The 18,419-nt window shown below is 41.6% G+C and overlaps 1 protein-coding gene across 8 annotated transcripts in view; it reads right to left on the bottom strand.

Moving 5' to 3' along the window:
• The window catches only part of AFF2 (AF4/FMR2 family member 2), a 534,465-nt gene that overhangs the window by 207,525 nt on the left and 308,521 nt on the right, over positions 1 to 18,419 (bottom strand). The window lies entirely within an intron of this gene.

Genomic DNA, 18,419 nt, shown 5'->3' on the forward strand with positions numbered 1-18,419 from the left:
TCTTGTCCAAAACACTAAGGCCAAACTCTTGTATAAATTGCATGCTTGCCCTCGTACGCAGAATCTTACAAATATCCACACCGAATGCCATGGGCTTTTTTTCTCAGTGTGACTTACACCTTTCTAATCAATCAAAATTCAACCAACTAGCAGAACTGTACTGAGGACTTACTCTGCATCTGGCACATGCATTTTCCTCCAGGAGCTCCATAGTCGGTGAAAGCAAGAAGTCAAATGCCAAAGAGTGACATCAAATCAATAGCTGGGCGTGATGAGGGACCTGGGAGTGGGACCACTACCTGGAGGAAGGCCTACGGGGCATGCTGTCGCCTGCGCAGGTACGGGCATTCCCCAAACTTCCAAACTCTCTCCTTCACACCTTTACCCACTCCAGGTTGGCAATTTGATCACCTCCACTTCCCTCCAGTTCCAATAGGGAGAGCATTTGGTTTTCATTCACTGCCTTGGGAGGTGAAAGGCCAGTCCTGTAAAGAGAGTACTGCCACAGGGGCTATAGGTTCCAGATCTCTCACAAGGGCAATTAAGTCCTAATCCCCTAGTTACTCTGATAGATTCAAGTCTAAATACAACTATATTTGGGGAAATGGGGGAGAGAATATGGCATCAGTTGCCCTCAATCTTAAAAAAATACAATTATCAATAAATATGAAATAAGTGTAACAGTCACTCCTGTACATACTGATACATTAATTTCAACCAATGTGTATTCTTCTTCTTTTTTTTCTTCTTCTCCATATAAAAGTTGCTGCTCTAAGCACCAGAAAATCCCTAGTGGGGATTAGAGAGTCACCAGCAATGAGGGGGCCATCTAGCCTGAGTCAACTGGTATGGTTCCAGTGTACATGTGTTACTCTGGTGTCCAATTTCATCCTCAAAAATGTCCCGATTTGGATGATAAATTATATAGTCATCCTTCCAAGAACACAAATACTTGAGTGCTGAGTGGGAAGTACAGTAGAAGGAAAGGCTGACAAACTGGCCGGGCAGACATTGTAAAGAACTTTAAATACAGGTTTTTGATAAGCAACCACAGGTGGTTTGATCTAGCAGAGTTGATTCATTCATTCATTCAACAAATCTTTTTTTAAGGGCCAGGCACTGTGCCACCAGGCTTGTGTTCAACAAAGATGCAATGGGAAGAAGCAAAAGGAGGCACAGTTTCTCCCCTTGTGGAGTCTGCAGACTCAGGAGGAAGGGAGGTGTGAAGAATCACAGTTAACAGACCATTATAACCATTCCTGCAAAATGAAACGTTCTGTGTCCAAATAAATGTAGACCAACTTCCGTCTTGGCAGTCCATGATGCAGATTAAAGGCTCTGAGACATCTATCAAATCAGTTTAAAGCAGCATATTCCCAACTCTCTTGACATTGAATTGTTGGGGTTTTAGTTCTCTTTTTTTTTTCCAATTAACAATGATTACTGTTCCATAGAATGGGTGTTTGCAGAATATATGCTAGAAGAGACTGGTCTAACATATTACAGGATTATAGAACTTAACTGATGATTCATAACAGCAAATAAACTCTCATTTCATTGCTCAAGGCTCCAGCAACTGTATTTTCTAAGATAGTTGTTGAACTAATGTATATCTTCCTGAAACACAAAAGTCAAAATGATTATAGCCAAGACTTAAATTTTCAGTATAGCTGTTGCACTGAATCAGCTGGGCTGCCCAGGCTAAACATATATGGCTCAATCTCACACAAAAAAAGTCTTAATTTTTTCTTTTTCTATGCAAACACACAAATGTTAACTTTGGAATAAAAATAGGAAAAAATATCAGAAACATGCAGACACAGCAAGAATATTTGCCTGTGCGTTTAAAGAGTTGGGTGGGAGGCCTGGCTCTATCCCTCAGGAATAGGACTTTATCACCTAACCCTCTGAGTTCCAGTTTGCCCAACTATAAAAATAAAATTTAGTAAAATAAAAGAACGATAATAATAATACCAGCTGTTTTAAAATCTCACAGGGTTTCTGTGAGCAGCAAATGAAATATAAGGTATGCAAACCTGCTTTGTAACCGGAAAAGACCCATGTAGTGCGTCAGGTTATGAACCTCTGCCCTGCTGGTCTCCTAACCGCATCTTCCGAAGCCCAGTCTTCTTGTCTGCTCAAGGTAAGATCTGACTCACTCTTGCCAACTGCAAATATCATCTCTACACCTGGTATTATAAATATCCATTTCCTTATGGGGAAATGCTGTCAAAATACAAAGAGTTGTGGACTCTGGGGAAGAACTCTGCAGACACAGGCAGGCAAAGAAATATGCATCCATACCGAGTGTTCAGATTTTTTTTTTCTTTTTCAGAAAATACTGGAATCCAGCATTGACATGGAGTCACCAGTCCCACAAACTCATCTAGCCCTGCCCTGCGGATCTTTTCACCGCCAAGACCACATTTGAGCTGTATTTCCCCCCTCCCCTGCAAATGCTTTTGAATTAACCAGCGAGCATTTCCTCTGTGCCTAGAAGAGTGCTGGGCGAGGGGGGTCAGCGACACAAAGAACTATCAGACTTGGCCACTTTCTCTCAGAGGTAAACGTCTAGATGGGACAGGAAAACAAACAATTAGAGACCCACCGGGAGGTACATTGTCAGGTGCTGGTGACAAGGGTAATAGGATCACATTCATTCGCCCGTCCGCCTATTCATCAGTTCTCCCATTTATTTCTTTAGACAACAAATCCTGATTGAGCTTACACTGTGCTCAGGATGGTTCCATGGGAGGATTTAAAGACACTGAAGGCAACGTAATTTCTTCCTTTGCGGCTCCACGTAACTTGGGAGAGACAAACAGTTACGGAGCAAACAGACAATACGGAACAGGAGGTCTGACTTGGGTGTCAGGGAGAGAGTACCTACCGGGTTCACGGACAGAGCCACATCCGACAGGAGCTCCCAGCCGCCGAGGTCCCCACCGTAGTCCTCGCCCCACAAGGGGGTGAGAGGCCCAGGATCTGACATGGCCGAGCAATGCCGGGCCACGCTGCGCTCTGGACAGAAGCTGGGCTCAGGCTGAGGGCTTGGCCCCGGCTGCCCGTTGCTCTGTCTGTCTGTCTGTCTCCCACACCCCTCCTCCTCTCGCAGGAACTGTGGAGGAGTCACTCGGACAGGTGTGACAGGAGACAGGAGGAGAACTAGTGGGGACACTGGGATTAGAACTGCTGCCCGATGAGTTGCCAAGCAGCCGCTTCATTCCAGAGCCACCTTCCCTCCCTTTCAATGCACTCTTGAGTATTCAGATAGTCCACAAAGCGCAAGTTAGCCACTCAGAGCCTGCGTCCCTGTGCATCCCCCTCTCCGCCCCCTCCTCCAGGAGCAGAAAGCAAGCGGCATGCCGCCCGGGAAGCTGTGCTCTCACTCCTTGCCCCAGACGACCCTCTCTCTCAGGCTGGGCACGGATGTGGTCCTCTGAGGGCTAGGAGGGGCGGGCGTCTGCGTCGGGCAGGTGTGAGTTGACCAAGAGCCCTCCCAAGTGCCTACCCTCTCTGCGTGTGACAGTGCAGGCGGCCACCGCATGTAGCCACAGGCAGACCACGTGCAGATCATCTGCCTGGTGATCAAGACATATCCTAGGAAATAATCAAGGTACCTTTAAATCATCAAATATTCAATTAACTGAAGCAACAATAAATGAATTGCATAGGATATTTTAATCATTCTGGAATTAATCAGTTTGGAGCATACTTCTTGGCGATTAGGGTAATACAAGATATCAAAAATACCCTGATTGTGGCATTGAGAGACACTAATAGAAAACATGAAGATTCATGTGAAACATTAAAAGAGTCATGATCATCACATAGTTAACTGGGGGGAGTGTGATGCGTGTCTCTGAGCACATTATTATTAAGGGATTGCGAGGGAAGAGAGGTCAGTTTTTCTAAAATCATCCTTTTGCCATCAAAGTGCCCTATTCTACCCACATTTCACCTTGACAAAGACTTCCCCCAGTGAAAGTCACAAATCTCACGTTTAATTGCCAGTGAATGCCTGGATTCTCCCAACAAGCGCAAGTGACACTGAGTGACACATCACTAACACCAAAATCCATGCTACTGGCCCAGTTAAACAATATCCATGACTGACACTGCTGGCAGCTTCCAAACTAATTCCATTTGTATTTTCAATAACAAATTGGCACATTCATCCGCATGATTGACAGACATCCCCTGACACGGCATTACTAACAAAATGCAAACAGGTTATGATATTCTACTAAGAAATGAGTTTTCCATCTTTTTTAAATGTTTAACCCTCATGATCAGTCATTTGTGCAAACAAGGAGCAGCAGCCTCTGAAGTTCTATTTGCACAGGATTTGAGATTTCCTTATCTGTCTTCCCCATCCAGCAAGTCCCTGATAAGTTCAGGTTAAGACCTTTCTGTCCCTGGTTTCCTGTCACATCTTAACCTGGCCCTGTTCTAGTTTGTATGCATAAGTCTCTGGTTAAACGGGAACAGTTAATATTACATAAACTGCAGACAGAAATCCTCAAGTGATAGAACTTCAATCAAAACAAAAAAGATTTCACAACTGTGACTTGGTCCAGCCAACCAGCTCATCTTCCCATTTCATTTTAATATAGCAAAAGTCCTGGGTGTCCAAGGAGTTGGTGTTTAAAATACTGCTTCCAGCTAATTTTAAAGGGTATCCCATGGTCAAAATACCTCATGTAAAGCAAGCTAATATTCACTATTCCCTCTAAGAAGAGAAGCAAGAAAAAAATAGAGCATGAAGATTAAAGGAATTTATGACTTAACATTTTAAGCCAAGTACAGGAAGTGACCCTGTGTCTAGAACCTTACATGGAACTAAAACTGAAAAGAAGGACTCAGCGATCACATTTTATTTATTTGAGCAAATCAATAGGATCATTTACCATATTTTCTGGGGGTGTAAATAGCATGGGCTTTGAAGCTGGACAGACTTGAAATTTAATCCCAGCTCTGATACTTGCTCTGTCAACTTGGGCAAGACACTTGAACTTCTTTGAGCCTCTGTTTCTCTGTCTATATAAGGGGAATAAAATTCCACTTCAAGGACTGTATGAGGTTGAGATGAAGTGAGGCATATAAAAGCACCTTAGCCTGGCAGTGGGTGCATCTGAAGCCTCCATCAGCACCTTTTATTCTAAGTTCCCTCTAAGGCTCTTGGAAAGTCAGCACCCTGAGCCTTGGGACCACTGAGTACCTAGTTTAGTCCCCTTGGAAACTGGCCCTCATGACATCTTGTGAATGCCATTAATTGTGAAATCCTACTTGGGGGCCCAGTGTATAACGAGCCTCAGGCTGCTGCTCCATCTGGTGGCTCTTACTGAAGGTGACAAAGGAGGCTGGAGATGGGACTTGAGGGGGTAAGACAACAGAAAGCCAAGGGGGAGTGGGGGCGGGGTGGGGGAGGGGAAGGGTGGGCTTCATTAGGTATGGGCAACAGCAGAATGCATATGCAGAAAGGCCCATCATCAGCCCGAGGAGGACCTAACGGCAGATGGAATTTAAAGTGAAGAGTGCTTAATTCAGTGGGCTCTGAATAGCCATTAGCTCACTGTTCATTTATTTGGTCTAATAACTAGTTTCTATAGAAGAATGAGGTACAAACGGGGAGGGGGGTGACAGTCTTAAAGAAAAATAAGGTACATGTCTAGAAAGATTACACTAGGAAACCAAGAGCCCGCCTGGAAGATGCTGGCTGCCTGAGCCCCAGTTCCCCCAGGACGCCCTGCCTCTAGTCACCTGAGCTGGGCAGGGAGGTCGCTCTGTTGGCTGTCTCTGCTCCCAGACACATGCCTGGGCTGTGCTGAGTGGGCTCCCCAGGGACAGAGCCCCTCCCCCCCTTTCTCCAGGCCTCATCCAGGTGCCTTAATCTCACTGCTCTCACTCAAGCTGCACCCTCCTCCTCCTCTCATTGCTGGCTTCCCACACTCTGACCCAATTTGCTTGCCCCTTCCTGCCTGTGCTCTTCTTAGCCTTCTGTCTGCCCTCCGTGTCTGCCCTACAACCCAAAGACCTTCCAGCCATGGTCCCTGCCTTTTGAAATTCCTAGGCATGCCCTGGACTCCTCAGGGCTCGCAAGATGCCCACTTCTGGCCAGTCCAGGTCCTAGTGCTGAAATCAAGGACCATTTAAGATCAAAGTCTTGATTCCATGAAATCCCTACTTAAGGCACTCCTATTAACATTACTGGCTATCTTGTGTGCAGGTCCATGATCTCTTCTAGTAAAAGAAGATACTGTAAAAATACAGATGTGCAGAGTAGAGTCATGTAAGGCAATTTCTGAACCCCTATCCTTGGCCATTGTAAACAAAGTTAACAACACATGATCTAAATATATAAAAATGATGCATCAGGAAGCAAATTCACTTTTGAATTTTGTCCACTGAAGAGTGAATGTTGGGGTTTTCAGAGTTTTTTTATGCTCCTGACAGTTCTAGGGACAGAGTAAGCTCTCATACTTTGGAACAATTGCTGATAACTATGATCTTAAAAAGTCATTAAAAGGAAAACATCCTGATAGTCAGGAAATACTTCCCTGTCCAAATTTTACAACTAATTAGATGTATTATTTGGGACAGTTCATTTCCTCACTCTCCAGGTGACACAACCATGGCATGGGATCTGTTACAAGATTTGGTGCCTTGTACTTCACAAAACTAATAGGAGGTCTACATATAATTACCCCTTCTTGTTCTGAAAGGACATTACAGAAGCAACAGCCAAAAGGTAGGAAGGATATAAGTTCCAAAAGTTACGTATCTGTTATACACAATATGACAACAATCTTATGCCACCATCAAACAAACTCACACATACCATTGGTCTTACATTTCCTATTTCGCCACAGAATAACAGCACCTTCACCTTGGACCAGTTGCCAAGCAAGATGATCCTCTCAGTATATTTTGGGTTCTATGATTTTATTCACCTTCTATTTTGTCCTGTTCTATTACGTGTATTGTACTCTATGTAGTATTCACTTCCCAACTCCAGTGATTTTCTTACTGAAGCTAATTGTCAAAACCTGGGTGCATTTCCTCTTCTCTCACTGACAGTTTTCAAATTCATGGAGAATGCAAACTAATTTTTGTACTAACTAATACAAATATGAGAAAGCAGGCAAGTCTTATGTAACATGACAGGCAGCATACCTGTACCATAGGCCTCATCTGTGAAACTCGTTTCACACCTCAGTCATCCTAAGATGAAACTGAACCAGAAGACCATTTACTGTCCCTTGTGTGAGGAGTCCACATTCCATATGGCACAGCATCTGATCCATCTTGCATGATGCATTTCAAAGCCACCCATGAATTCTTAGGAGCAGCCAGGGAGGAAGCAAGCCAAGCAGGCAAGTGTGGTGTCCCAGGAACCTGGAGAAGAAAGTGCTTCAAAGGAAAATAAACCATTCAGTGAGATAAGGATGCAGAATGGACAGTTGGGTTTGGTATGATCTAGACCATTGGCCACACTGGTCAGAGCTGTTTCAGTCGCATGCTGCAGATGTGAAGCTGACTGGAGTGTGCTAAGAAAGGAGTGGGAGGGGTAGATGCAGAGAGGGGAGAAACAATTCCTGCTGTGACAGGGAGCAGAGAGATGGGGTGATAGGATGTGGTGATGCACTATCAAGGTTCTTCTTTGTTTTGTAAGAGGGATGATATTAAGGCCTATTTATATACCAATGGTGTAACTCAGTGGAGAGACAAAAAGTATCGCAAAAGAAAAAAATGCATGATTGTCAAAGCAAGTCCTTGAGCAGGAGCCAGCAGACTAGGACACAACTGGAGAGGCTGGCCTGAAAGAAGAGCCTGGATACTTCTTCCATTGTAACAGGAGGGAAGGCAGAATGCTTTAGGTACAGAAGCAGTTGGCTTGGAGAAATTAAAGATGAGAAGATGAGGGGGTACTTGTCTGATTGTATCTATTTTGCTCCATGAAGTATGTGGCAAGGTCATCAGTGGAGAACGGGGTGGTTATTGGAAACATGAGGAGAAAGGTAAGGTGGAAAATGGTTCTGTTGGAAAATAGGAACAGGGTATGCTGGGAAAGTATAATAGAACTCTCTGGCAATGTTTAGGGCAAGAAAGAGCGAGTTATCAGTGAAACACTAAAGGAGATGCTGTATGCCCTCAGTTTGGCGATAAAGGAAGGAGGAAGTGGGGGAAAGGAGAGAATTGGAGGCCAAATAGCCCCTGGAGATTTAGAAGGAGGTGACACTCTGCTCCCCACCATTAGCCGCTGCACTTTGCAACACTGATTAGCTAATTAACCACAGTTCACAATCCTCCAACTGTTCTCATCTATAAGGGCTTCCTTCTGAATGGAACAAGCAGAGCACCCAGGAGCAGGAGTGATGATTTTCTGGGATCCCACAGTGGTGAATCTCCTCACATTACCCAGAAGCCTGGATGAAGGGAAGCCCTGGGCCTGAGGAATGCCTCTCTAGGGATTAGACGAATTCAATTCTGTCTGGCAGGAAGTAGAGATTTTGATTAAACTGTATCCTCCTGTCAGAGACCATTCTCAGATAACATAGGAGTTTCCAAAATGTTTAAAGAGCTGTTTTTAAGTACTCACATATTTTGTCTTTAAGCAAACGCTTTACCCATTTACTATGTTAGCTTGAAACATTTTAAAATACGATTATCTTCTCTAATACATCTTGGATTGACAAATTCTTCTACGGATTTATGGTTTCTAAAAGATACAAGACTTCCTCACCGGAGGGGGGTGGAGGGGAACAAAATGGGAGCTCAGGTTTTTCTGGTAGCTTCTGAAGACATTGCCGCAGGCATATGATGGGGTCTTAAATTACGTGCTATAACTCCATTTAGAAAAGAACCTTTTAAATATGTATCTTTGTCTCTTATTTTCTGAGAATCTTTCAGAAATGAAAGGTCTTCCCTTGACATTCACAATCCCTCACCTTAAAGAAACACCTCTGTCTTCTAAATACACGGCTAATGACTTTAAATGTCTCCTTTAAAACAAGAAACCCAGATTTCAGTTTGATTTTGCTCTAGCTACATTTTCCTTAAAGCAACATCAGTGGAATAGACTTTATAAATTGTACCCACACATGTCCTCAATAAAAAGGTGACAACAGAATACACTTGGTAGAAAGTGGCTCCACTTTCAGACTAACCTCTAAGGAACTTGGCGCCTTCTTGACTCTCTAAATCCTGCACTTAGGATTGTCTTAATTGCCAGTGGATGACACCGTGATGCCACAGAAACAGACCTACAATTGCTCTTCTCTGACAGTGATGATCTGGGAGAACAAGCCCTGTGCACACGAAGTGAATCCTCGCCAGCTCCCCTATTATTTATAACTCTAATTAAAACACTTTTATCTATTAATGCCAAGTGACACTACTAAATATATTCAGGGAAGTTCACATTTTTTTCTAGACTTCTGAAATCTCTCAGATCTGTGGTTTAACTGCTCACTAAAATGAAACGATAGCTAAGAATAACTCCCTTCCATTAGATTTATAAATCTCATTAATTAATTCTACATCTCCAATGGTGTAGAGACCAAACTCAATGGCAAGATCTAATTAAAGAGAAGTAAAAAAAAAAAATGTTAAGAAACAACACTGAGATTGAAACACAGAAGTAACTGTTTAGCCTCAAATTAATGAGGCGCTATGCTAAGCAAGCATGTCCATTAATCCCTAATGAGGATTTTAAACACATTAAAACTTCCTAATACAAAATGTTTGCCTTCCTTTTATCCAATAACAAATAAGCCAATAATTTTCTGGCTCTAAATGACACTATTAACTGTCACGGCATGTTTTATTTGACAAACCCTCCATTCAAATACTGTAAAACCAATTAATTTGCCTGCTGTGAAATGTGTTTCTTGATAGCTTTTATGTGATTTTTTTTCTTCTCAAAGAAATGTAAATAGGAGGTCCATGTAGGTGCTTGGCTTTGCTTTAAAAAAATATGCCACCATAGCTATAGGTTGTCTCGCCAGTTTGCAATTCAAATAAGTTAAAAGACAACCTCCATTTTCAGGTCACAATCCCAGATTGGTCTGAAAAGGAAACCTTGTCAGAGTAATATTTTGATTACCACGAAGAGGGTGTCATATTTGAGAACGGACAGTTGGCAAAGTCACTACTTTGTTCAATAATAAATAATGATTCACGACCCTGGCTCTTACCAACCTGGCATGGTTACCTGTCTCTGGCTTCATCCAGCCTTCCCTCAAATACACCTGCATGTGTGTCCAGGAAATAGCTCTCTAGAATTGGAGTTTATTCCTGATGCTTTTATTTGAAAACACCATGATGTGTTACATTTCTTTGTTGGCAGAAAAAACAATTGAGCAAATACAAGAAGTTCCCATTTCTTAAACTTCCCCTGGGCCTTACTTAGTATCTCCAGTTAGCTATAGTATCTCCTTAGCTAGTATCCCCAGGGTCCCTTCTGCCCAGCATTTATGGGACACTCTGAAACTCTTGGCTCATGGAAGGGCGTGGCACTTTTCCAGAAGGTCACTCTGCAAACACAGACCCTTGATGCCATGTCACTGTCCACTGAAGATCAGAGACAGAATGATACATGGTGTCCCGAGTTTTATGGAGCTAAACAGTTTACACCAATTAACATGAGAAGCATATGCAGGGCCCCCACAATCCTAGCTAGTCTTGCTTCCACATGAAAACCAGGGACTGATGATTTCTTAGCTGTGAAAGTAGCCAGGATAAACAGACATGTTGGAAGGTGTTTATGATTCCAGGTACAATGAAAACAGTTTACTGATACAAATAAAATACATCCAGTGAAATAACCACACTTACTCCTGACCAGGATCAATGTGTTGAGGTATGTCCAAATGTGCCGCTTGGAAAATCTGTTCACATTAAGAAAATTGTCCTAAATGAAAACTATACATCACATCCACACTATGCACAGTACAATGCACTAAGTGTTATGGGAAATTCGGTAGATGATAAAGAATAAACGTCCCACAGGGAACATCTACTCAAAAGTAGACAGGACATACATACCAAAAGTGAGAAATGATAGTATAAGTTAGCACATATTTCCTGATCCCTAAATCAGGCACATGCACAGAAGGGGAATTTTAATTTGGGGATGACATGACTTAGATGGCCAAATATGGGAAAGTCCAGACTATCTAATAAGAGGAGGATGAAAATGATTATATCAAATCAGGACTCTCCTAGAAATCCCAGACAAAGCAGTGATACTACTTTTAAAAGACAGATGAATGGTTTTGACAATACCTGTAACAGGAAGTTGCAGGAGAAGAAACTGCCCATGGCTCTGGGGTAGTCAGGCAAGGAAGTGGGACCTGACCTTAACTTTGAATAAGAAGAGATGTATACAGTGAATATGGCACTGTATAACTTTGGGCTAGCCACAGCTTCTCTAGCTATAAAATCAAAGGGTTAGCTAGAATCTAGGCTCTAAAGCAACTCCAATCCATTAAAATGAGTTTCAGTCTGTGGTCCAAAGCAAATTAATTTCAAAACTTCTACTTATGTTCACCAGTTGATCTCTAGTTAAAAGAAGTCTCCAATCAAAAGCTATAAATTGTACAGGTACAGAGCCTGTGCCATAATCTACAGAAGTACAAATGTCAAGTCATCCTGGCAAATATTTTCAACATGGAAGCAGATAACACACTTTTAATGTTTCAGTGGAAACATTAACATGTGGACAGTACCATTTCTCATATCAGGGAGACTGCAATGACAATTAGATGTCATTTTCAAAAATAACACGTTGGCCCCAAAGACAGAGTGCCTCAATTATATGAGGGCTGCTTGTTGAGTTAGAAGTTCTTGCTGAATGGTAATGAAAAGATAATCTATACTTGGCTAAGTTCATATACTTGAAGCCAAAGCATGTAGTAATGGCTCTGGTTAAAAAGCTTTTGAAAAGTCCCAAAATAGTTCCTACATCTTCCATTTTTAATCAAGATTTGGGAATGTACTGGGACCACCAGACGTCAAGTGTGCTTGCAACCTTTTCAACTGTCAGACCAGACAGATTTTTATCTTCTGCGAATCAACCCAAAGCCTCAAAGGGGCAGTGCCAGAGTGCGAATCCATTTCGCTAGACAGTCATTGAAATTATAATTCAAAGTTCAACTTACTTTCGCATTTTCTACCGCAATACTTTTGGCAGCCCAAGGCAGAAAGTCGAAACCTGGTTTCCAATGGAGACCACTTTCAGTGGTTTCTAAATGTTGGCAGCAAGAATTCCTTTTTGTCAAATAGATCAGCAGTCACTAGCTTTCATTAATTTACTTTCAATGACTGCAGCTCAGGCTCAGGAAGCCTTTCTTTACCTAAGGATGTTGACCTGCTGTTGGACCCCATCATAAACAGGCACGAAGAGACACTGATATATTAGGAGGTTGAGAAATTCCCTCCAGTGGCCTTTGTGGACTCCTCAACTTCCATTTATTCTCACGGAGGCCATGAGCACAAAAAACAAGATTTGTGGTGAAGACATATAGCTGGAATCTATAAAAGCTCCCAACACAAGATAAATAAATCCACTGATATATATTACACTATAAAGTGTTATTTGAAGATCTTTAGAATCACTTTGAAGGTATTTCTTCATTCAAATGAATTATCATAAAGAAGAGGGACTTTTTAAATTTAAAATGATACACCAATTTAAATGATACAATTATGAATACTTCATGTGTATTTAGTTGGGTACCTGAAGGGCTCTGGGCTGAGGGCTGGCTGTAAATAAAAATGGATTATGATCACACTAATCTTGAAATTATCTAGCTGAGCACTTAGGTATACTTCTAAAATGCATTTCATTAATTTCTAAATGTTTTGTCTTTGTTTTACAATCTGTGCTCAAAAGGAAAGCATGACACCTTATCAGGGTGCTACAAGGCTTTTAGGCAGCATCTAACATCTATTTTGTCAAGATAAGCTTCACAATTAGCATTTTCAATATTCTCAGTTTCTCTTCTCTCTAAATGATAATCTAACCCCAAGTGAGATCTTCCAAATCCTTAATGTGAGTAAATTAACCCATTAATTCAAAACTCTAAGAACAGCACCCTTGTGGCATATGAAAACAAAAGGGATGAGGCCATTTATATGATGGTGATATTAAGAATATGTTTTACTAGTATTGCTACTAAGACCAAGGCTCATACACATAATTTCTCGGAAATTTTGATCCTTGCTGGATTACAAAGTCCTTTCACATCATTTCTGCTGCCCATCTCTGCCCTGTATCATTTGTTCCTCATGACAATCCTATGAAAGTAGGCAAAGATGATACAATGAGGGGGTCTTCCTTGGTAGTTCAGTGGCTAAGATTCCTAGTTCCCAATGCAGGAGGCCTGGGTTCCATCCCTGGTCAGGGAACTATATCCCATATGGAGCAACTAAAGATCCTGTATGCCAGAATTAAGATCCCATGTGCCGCAACTGAGACTGGTGCAGCCAAATAAGCAAATAAGTAGATAATTAAAAAAAAAAAAAGAAGAAGATACAATGAGTTTCATTTCAAAGATGAAAAAACATCCTTGACTTCAAAAGGTTACATGACTTGTCTGAGGTTTTATGACCACTTAGTGGTGAAGGCTAGCCCCTGGATTTTCAGCTTCCCAGTCCAGTGTGTCTTTCACTATTTCATGTTTCTAGTCTGTAAACACAGACTTACTCACAGAGTGCCCACTAGAGCCTGAGGAACTCAGAAGCCAAGTATGTGAACCACAGTGAAGGTTCCCTTCTAAGATGAGATGATACTCATCTCTGTTACAGGGCAAATAATGTCATCACCAATTCCAAACTGGCTACCAACATACAAGGCAAAAAACCCCTAGGGATCTAAAGTGAGATGTCCAAAATGGCACATTGAAAAGTTAAGGGAGGAGAAAGAGCATCTTGAGGAACATCACCTGTTCCATCATGACTCAGAGTCTGGGCTTTGAAGAGCACCTGCTACAACAGAGGATGAGATGGTTGGATGGCATCACCGACTCAATGGACATGAGTGTGAGCAAGTTCCAGGAGATGGTGAAGGACAGGGAAGCCTGGCATGCTGCAGTCCATGGAGTCACAGGGTCGGACACGGCTTGGCCACCGAACAACAACAACATCACTAGTAGGCCAGCTCCTTCCTCTAGCCAGGCCTCCACCCTCACTAAGCACTCAGGACTCAGGTTCAAGGGTAAGTCAACACCTCACTCCTCTGCTAATTGTTTCCTCCTTTAGCTTTTGCTTCTCGGCCATTTTACAACCAATTGAAGGAAGTTCCTACAGGTTCACTGGCTGTCCAGATAAGCCATAAAAACTGGCCTGCCACACACACCTGAATCTGTGTTGATTTGAGGAGTCATGGATCGGTGGGAAAATGAACTTATTGGCTCCATGTCAAGGCTGGAATGAAGAAAGACACTTGCTCATTCAACACAACATACCCTTCCCCTTTTATCATTCTACTCAAGGATATGGAGAGATAGCCAAATAGAGCTGGCATGGGCAACGCTTCCATCCTGAGAAATTTGGTTACCCAGAGTAAGATGGACACATTGAAAAAAGCCTGCTCCTGATAGCCATTACAGGTAGACAGAGGCCTTTGGTCCAAAGCATTAAAGCTCTGACCATGATCTATTTAATTTGCTGGAGGGCAGAGAGGAGAGGGACCAGGTAAGAAATCAAATAACTATGATAAATGTGCCATCTGTCCCATGCAAAGCTACTGGTTCCTTTTCAATGGAACACTTTCCAGTTACTTGTCCAATAATGGATACATTCCTTTCCCGATAGACTCTTAACAAAGAAAGGGCCCTGGAGGTTATACACTCCAAGCTCTAATGTGCAGCCCATTTTAAAGGATGGGGACAAATGAAGTACAGAGAAGTGAAAGGACATGCCCAAGCTCACACAGCCATGCAAATGGAAGGCTTGAGATTGCCTTTGGTCTATTGGGCTGAAAAGGTCAAGGTTTTGTTGTCATATTACACAACCACTGCTGACATAGTTCCCAAGACAGGGGACTCATTTCAAGATTCTATTTGATTTAAATCAATTTATTTTAATTCAATGAAGCAACTCAAGAAGCTCTGAGCTTCTTCTACTGGAAGATCTATCCACACAGTCCCCTTTGTATTCTGTTGGGCAGTGAGGGCAGGGGAGTTGTGTCTTACCTCTGAAAACGGTATCTAAATGGAACAACTCTTCAAAAAGTTTAAATAGGGTGATGGCATGATGATTATTAAGACTGTGATGAAAAAGTGTCTGAGAAAGCAGTGGACAAGCAAGAGCAGAAGAGGGAGGAAAAGTCTGACACCTTTTTGATAGGTTTGCTCTCCAGGCATTCAGCAATGCAGAATCCCCTCGCCACCCCCTACCACCTGCCATCACCACCAACAGCTTCATCATCAGGAAGTCAGAATCCAGCTTTGCCTTGAGCCAGGTATGTTATACAATAGGCTGGATGGAGCTCCAAATTAGATTCTTTCTCTGTAGAACACAGTGAAGTTCACTGGGACATATGGGTCATGGTCATTGCCTTGGCGTCTATAGCACCATGTTCAGTCTAAACAACTGAGCCAATCCAAGCAAGGAGATGAGGAAATACAAAGCAAACAAACTGGAAATATTGAGAAGAGAAGGCTAAATGAATAAATCTGTTTTGTAAATTATGACTTAAATGCAGAGAATAACAGTAATTGTTCACTTCTAGAGAGACATTCATTGGAGCAAATGCCCCCACTTCTGTAAATGATCCACCCCTGACTCCTATCTAGTGGCATTTACTTCAAAAGTGAAACTGGGCACATTAAGTGGTATTTCTGAAAGGTTAGGCAACTGTTTAATCTCCTTCCTTTCTTTTCCTTGTCTACCTAATTTCACTAATGTGGCCTTAACACCCAGCCCTTAAATGGAAGAGCCACATCAATGGGGAAATGATCAGTTTCAATGGGGCTCCCTAGTTACACATCCAGTATATGCCATCATCCAAACCCTGGCCTAATAGCAACCTCCAGGCTTAGTCCATCCAGACTCTGGAATGAATGCTTGGTGGCAGCTGCCCCCAGGGCACACTGAATACTACCTGCAGATCACCTGAGCATTGACATTTTACATAATTATTTTCACAATGCTTACAATACTGAGTTTGAGGTAAGGTGCAAAAATGCAAATTATGTGTCAACAAATTGGTTGTTATAGTTTTACTATTAAAATCATCATATAAATGACTATTGTTGAGTGCTTAACAATGGGTCAGACTGGTCTGGTCCACTTAATCTCCATGACAATAGTATGATGTAGGAATCATTATCCTTATTTTATAAATGATGAAAGTGAGGTTCAGAGAGGATAAATAATTTGCCAAGGGTCACACAGTTCAGATGTGATAAAGTCAAGTTAGAAAACCATGTCTCTATGACTTCAAACCTGTGTTCTTATGTTATAAGAAGATTGATTCTCAATTGTATTATCAAAAAGTAAGGGATATAGTACCCCCTATTAAAAAATATGAGTTCTGCTATTTTCACTCTGCAAAATTCTTGTGTTGTGCCAATATAACATAATGTAGTGAACATGAAATACAAGTTGGAGTTCAATGAGCCCAATTTTTCCATTGTTCTGATGAGCCTAAGGTTATATATACATGGCTCTGTAGGATAAACAAGATAATATGGTTATTTCTTTGCTTTCACAACTACTATGGCCAATAAAACCAACCCAATTTAATCTATATAAAGTACAATGTGTAGCTCAATGAGCTATTTCATAAGACCTCAAAGAGAAACTGATTAAAGTGGCCAGGAGATAATTTGGTGCCATTTTCTTTCTATATAACAAATTAAGTCAAACCAGAAGGTAAGATTATGTAGAGACTGCTGAATAAGGACAAGCAATTCAGGAGTGAGAGTTTAAAAAAGATTTAATTGACCTGCTGTGGCTTTCTGTATTTGAAACTTTGGTGTTTGTCTCAGCAAACGGTGTTTGTCTTAGCAAACGTGAAACGTGAAATGTGATAATGTATTATCGAGACTAAATATGCATCAGTCCACAATTGATCATTTAAAGGCAAAATGGACCCTCAGGAGAATTTCAAAGCCTAATTTTTCAAAGGCTGCCTTTCTCACATGTTCCCACTAATGGGTTTACTACTAATTGTTTAATCCATTTGACTCTAATCAGAGAAAATATACTCTTTCCAGTATTATTATCACCCAAAGCTTTCAAAGTGAAGAGATCTTGTAGTCCAATCATGTTTGAAATGCTTCTTTGACCTTGATCATGGCCAGGCTGACCCTCTGCCAACCAGTTTCACTCTGGTCAATTCAAAATACCAATAGAATTATATTTCCATCTCTGTTTCTGGAGATTTAGGTTGGACAATAAATATATCTCATACTGGTCCTGCCTAATTCCACCCATAAGTGGGAACTTTTTAATTGTATGGGTTAGTATGGGAGGAGAGGGGTAGCCAAGAGAACCCTGCAGGTGAGGTCAGAGGACTCTGGTCCTAGTCTTCTCTCTAGATCTCTCTCAGCTTTTTCACCCATGAAATGAACAGACTGGAGGAGCGAGTATCTCCAAATTTTCAGAGCTTCCCAAACTAAGATTGTGACTGGTGATCAAATAGATTAATGATACCAATCATCAGTAAGACTGTAAGTACTTTTATAGTAATGTACAAGTAATGGTATCTTTTAGGAGGGCATGTTATGTTTTCATCCAGAACACTCCATAAAGGCTAGGCTGTTAAACCTTTATTTTGTCAAGGCAACTTTTCAGAGCCTCAAAATATGCCATTTGAACCATCCCTCACTATTTATTCAGGTAGTTGGGAGCCATTTTTCATCAAGTGTCATTTATCTGGCTGTGTGTCTTGTGTGAATCACCTCTGTTCTCTGGGCCAATGTCTCCTCACTACAAAATGAAGGGGTCTGATTCTCTCTGCAGTCTATTCTAGCTTTTATATTATATAAGGGCCTATATAATTATGATTCTTAAAGCCTCATGAAGTTTTATGGTGAAATCATCACCTTTGGCAATAACCAGTATTACTGTCCTAATTCAGGGGACACAGACCCTATTAGAACAGTGGTACGATCAGCCAGTGGGGGAAAAAAAATGGGACCATAGAAAACTCAAATTCACCATCCTTTTCCTGTGCTGAGTTCCCACTCATTTTCTGGGGTCTAGATAAGAGCTGCGAGAGTAGATTTGGAATTTCTGAGATAAGGTACATGTACATAGTTTATGAAATTGACAGACTGCATGTCTGTAGAGGAACATGTTTTTAGGATACATTTCAAAGCAGTTTAAAACCAAATAACAATCATTTCAAGAGAAGACAGAAGATCATATTCTTCAGCAATTCTGGTGGGAAATATACCATCCCA

This window comes from Bos indicus x Bos taurus, chromosome X, assembly GCF_003369695.1.
Source record: "Bos indicus x Bos taurus breed Angus x Brahman F1 hybrid chromosome X, Bos_hybrid_MaternalHap_v2.0, whole genome shotgun sequence".
Classification (NCBI taxonomy): Eukaryota; Metazoa; Chordata; class Mammalia; order Artiodactyla; family Bovidae; genus Bos; species Bos indicus x Bos taurus.